The 5000-nt window shown below is 39.7% G+C and overlaps 1 protein-coding gene across 2 annotated transcripts in view; it reads left to right on the top strand.

Moving 5' to 3' along the window:
• The window catches only part of FOXP2 (forkhead box P2), a 436542-nt gene that overhangs the window by 235096 nt on the left and 196446 nt on the right, over positions 1 to 5000 (top strand). The gene's annotated exons all lie outside the window — the stretch shown is intronic.

The following is a 5000-nucleotide window of genomic DNA, read 5'->3' as shown; positions in this document are numbered from 1 at the left end:
TCATTTCTGTGTGGGCTGTAGGTAACACACTCTTGCAGGCTTTTGCCACTATCCTATGTTTAAGGTACGCGTTTTACAATATTGTATGCACCACTCATATAGATAACACGGGCCTTCATAGGGATTTTTTTTTCCACCAAGTGAAAATAAATAGCAGTTGGAAATTAATTGTTCTTTGGGGAAGTGAACTGTTGTTCAATAATCGTGTGAGTGCAACAGCATCTTCCTGAATTTTAGAAGGCAGATAAATTACTGTGCCCAGCACTGACCTAGTATTTTTATTAGTCCTGAGGAACTGAGATGGCATGAAAGGAAAAGATGCAGCCTTTATAATGCAGGGTAGCTTTTAGTTTGAATGTGATACTCTACCTTCAATACCTTTTTCCAACTGTTTGCAACAGTCAGATAAAAGGATGCTCATTTAAACATGATGTATAACTACCATAATACACAGACAGTGGGCAAGATTGTGGCTTACACTATGGAGCTAAATATTTTAGGTGATGTTTGTGTTTTCAGTGAAAGCTAACTTTAGTGCAAATATATTCATCTAATTTCTTAAAACCCTCTCATGTCTGCTGAGTGCACCTGTTATGCAGAGTGCAACAGGAAGGATCCGCTCGTCTTCTACCTGGCACTGGGGGTGTGCGGCTGAGCTGCTGGATCTTCTCTACCGTGAATAAATCTCTTCTGTGCATTTTTTAAAAATCCCGTTGTCGATTTCATAGTAAGTGCGTGTTCGAAAACGGCCTTCGGAGACCCACTGTACAAGTGCCCTCTGAAAAGTTCTGTAATACAGCCTGAATTCTTTACAATACCATGGCTTTCTGTTTTGTGATCCATATGCTGTCTATCCTATTAGTGCCCTTTTTAGCCATTTTTGAACTGTTACTTTACTTACAACTGCCATCTTCACTCATCAGGATATTTGAAATAGTCAAATGATTCAAATGGCTTGGAGGAGATTACTTTTTTACTGCGAAAAATCTTTTTTTTGTTTTTTGTCAAAGATGCTGACAGCTTACTAAGGCAGATACGATATGTATTCTTTCTGATTGTGCTAAGATATGTGCTCTAATCACAACTGAAAGTTCAGTTTTCCTGAAATACCTTTCAACACAAGGTTTGAGCATACTTTGCATTTTTACAGAGAAAGCTTATTTGAGTAGATAATAGTATATTAAACCTGTTTATGTAGGTACTTTATTTTACAGTATTTCAATAGCAGTTGACCTAATTAGTGTTTCAGTCATATTCATTTACTTACATATTTAAAAAATGTTCAGTGGAGTAATTTATAGCTCTGCTTAACTCAAGCTTTGAAAGCTAAATGTTTCAGATAAAGTTAAAAAAAAAAAACCATACCTTTACAAATATTCTCTTAGCTGGTCTAATTTTTTGCTCTCACACATTCAGTTATGTCCTTCATATTTGGCATTTTGATTTATTAGACAATCTTAAGTATTAAAGACTTTTAACATACCAATGCAAGTCTTCAGATGCATTGTGCCTTGTGTCAATGACGAATTAATTCTAGCCAAGCACAAAAGTTTGCCCTTATTTAAGCCTAGCTCCTCATTTCCACCTTTACATCATAGTCAAGGTTTAAAAGGCAGTATTTTAGGCTGTGTCGTCGGAAGTGACACGATGTAAATACATGACCATCCCGGAGAAGATCCTGGTATTTAGTGCTGTGTATGCTGTCTGTATATAGACAAAAATGGGCACCTTAACGTTAGCGCTGAGTTATGACTGCGTGGGTGCTGCTCTGGTTCAGGAGCCTCAGCGCAGGGAAGTCTTTCTCACTTGTAAACGTGTGGAGTGCTTGTGGTGACCGCTACTGATTTCCACATCTAAAGTATTGACAAGTCATGAGCAGGGCACTTATTTACTGAATTTCCCGCTCCTTTGCCGCAAAGATGGTGTCCCTCGTGAGATGACAGGGTGAACGGGGAGCAGGAAATGAGCTCTGTGTCACTATCAGAGCATCCCAAAGAGCCATAGGTAGGTATAAAGCAATGCAGAGGTTGATCCTGCAGCCCTCACTGGTTAGAAACTCTCTGTGGACGCAAGGAAGAAGGCCAAACTCACTTCTGGTCCCTCGGGGCTGCAGGCGGGCACGTGTCGTGCCCAGACGCCGTGCAGCCTGGCTCTGCTCTGGGCAAAGTCCAGAAGCAGCACCTGGGCAGTGCGGGGAGGCATCCAGGGACGGGCAGGAGTCCTCCCCGCCTCACCCCGGCACTGCAGGGTCTCGTGATGGGGACTCGCGCGCCTGCCGAGCCTGCACCTCGTGGGGAAAAACCAACCAAAGAAAGCTGGCGTTCAGCGCACCCTATCATAAAGTGAGGGGCTCTAATTGAGCTATATCTTTATATCCTGCTATTTGTACAAATAAAAGACCACATCTTGATGCAAAATAAACACAAAAGCACTGTTGTGACTATAACAGGGAGTCATATACTAATTTATATAATAAGTGGTTGTGCACGCTTTATTCAAGATTATGGCTGCAAGAAATGGCATGAATTGCTGGGTGTGTTTAATGCTGGATTATAGCAATTTGAAACATGTCAAACACATGGCTAATGCCTCATGCTTCACTCATTCTTGCGTAAACCTGCATAGCCACCATCCATTATACCCTTGGTAACAACACAATTCTGCAAGTAAATATTGTTACACTAAGTAACCTTTCAATTCAAGTTGTTTAGGAAGAGAAAATGCAATCTTGTGCAGTCAGTTCCAGTGTCAGTTTAATGTTTCAGAAGGGAAGTGGTGTAGAGAATAAGTATCTGTACAGTGACTTGCCAGCTTAAAACACACACGCATGCACACGTGCGCACATGCACAGAAAACTTGCAGTGTACTGCAGGGGGGAAAGTAAAGCTGCAGCTTCCAACTTCGTGGGGCCGGTGTTTCTTTTCTGGGGTGTGCGGTTGCCTGTGCACCCTGGCAGAATTAAACATTCAACCTGCAGCGCAACTGCAGTCTAAAATCATCTACGGTTCATTCTCTCTTGCAGAGAGCAGCACGGATTTTCCCCGTAGCTTTGTTTAAAGTACCTGGTAGCAGGGCTTATGCCTCACCTCTGGCAGCAGGAGTTTGGGGATCGCAGCAGAAGTCTGTGGCTATGGATGGCTGTGCTTGTGAGCGTGGGGGTGCGTGTGTGCCTGTGTAGGCACGCTCACAAATGGCAGTGAGTGTGACAGAGGGGAAGAAAGAGGAGGATTAGGAAGTGTGAATGTGTAGAAATGTATGTCAGCAGAGACCTATGTATTTTTTCTTGTCCTATACGAAATACTAAACTTTCGGTCGTAGGATCTAGCACTCAGTGTATTATTTCCTTCACATTTATGATTATTATGCGAACAGCCCATACAGTTGTAAAAGCAGGAAAGAAAGAGTACATTAGTTTGCTTAGTAATCTGTAGCAGGTTCAAATTATTGTGCCACCAATAACTGAAATTACTGATAAATAGATATGAGAGATGGTCCTTGTTTAGATGTTTTCAGTGCCTTAATTAGTAAGGCACCTTAATAAGGATTTAGAGTTGATTGTGTATGCTCACACACTTGCACATGTATATGTGTATATACACATATATGTACATGTGTGTGTATATGCAAGGGAAAAGAAAAAGATTCTGTGCTCTTGCCTTTTTCAGCAACCCTTTTTTAGCTGACAGTAGTGAGAAGGGTGCTGTGGACAAGCATCACGGAGCATTCCTCAAGCCAAAGTTTCAGTATTGCTTTTAAAAATACCCTTTTACAACTGGAAGAGCATTTTATTTTTTAACATAAAATTCTAGAGACTCTTTCTTCTTCGTATAAACACTTCAGTATTTCCTCTACTTCACTGCCAAATAAATTATCCTTTCTAGTATTGATGCTCTGTAGTTTCATTCTCTCTGTACATAGATGTTGGGTCACATTTGTTGTTTTCTATTGCCAGAGTACTGTTACTGGTCATGTTATGTTAAACCTGATTCTGCTGGCTCACAGACACTTTAACTTAAAATGCAGAGCCCGAACTACACTCTAGGGCTTTGCAAGGATACAAAATCCACAAGACATAAAACCCTTTGGTTAATATGAACTGGAAGATGTTTAACCCTTCTCTGCTAATTGTAATAAAAGAGGCAGAGAGATGTAAAAACACAGGGTTTAACTTACTTGTTAAATTTCAGTGTTTTCTAGTGTTTTGATTATCTAACATTTGCACCCCTTTGCCCTTCTAATGTCGCTTGGCCAAATTTACTAGTGTTATTGTCTGGCGTTAGAAATTTTAAAAGATGAACCTGGCTGTTGGTTAAATCTTTGTTTGACTAAAAGAGGATTAATGTTTGAATTTCCCGAATTTCCAAATCCTTGTAACGATACAGTTGATGAAGTGTTTTAAATAGATTCCCACTATGATATACATGTCTTTTTATTGAAAGTAAATATTGTAAAAATCTGAGAGGGATGCCTGCTCCCACAGTTGTGGAATACCCGCATTAGAATTTTCATATCACTACTAAGGGCAATCAGACCCTTTTCTCTGAATATTTTAAACATTGTACATGTAAAATTTATGCCTAATTTGAATACTTATTAGCTGCCTAATCTCAGAAAAGAGTATTAGCTTTGTTTTTGTCTCGTAAAATTCATCACTATGTGTATCACATATTCCGTTTCTATTATTTTTCTTAGTTGATGTTCGTAAGAGTGCTTAGCAAGGGCTGTTTGTTCGTAAACACATCTGTTTCTGCTGTTGTTTACTGTGGTAGAACAGCTGCCCTCCTTTATGTTAACTCTGTTCACATTTGTTTTTTTTTGCATCCTGTTTATTTTTGACCAGAACATCTTTCAATCACTCATATTTTGCTTTTTCAACTTTCTTCACAGAATATATACTTTCACTTTATCTGAGACATTCTTGTTTGTGATAATTTGTACAGTGTTTTGATTTATAGCGCATACACATAGTTGAAGTTGCAATGATTCTTCTCCTGTTCATT

The sequence above is a fragment of the Cygnus atratus genome, chromosome 1, assembly GCF_013377495.2.
Source record: "Cygnus atratus isolate AKBS03 ecotype Queensland, Australia chromosome 1, CAtr_DNAZoo_HiC_assembly, whole genome shotgun sequence".
Classification (NCBI taxonomy): domain Eukaryota; kingdom Metazoa; phylum Chordata; class Aves; order Anseriformes; family Anatidae; genus Cygnus; species Cygnus atratus.
Note: the sequence above shows the minus strand (reverse complement) of the source record. Positions and strands in the feature narration are given on the sequence as shown.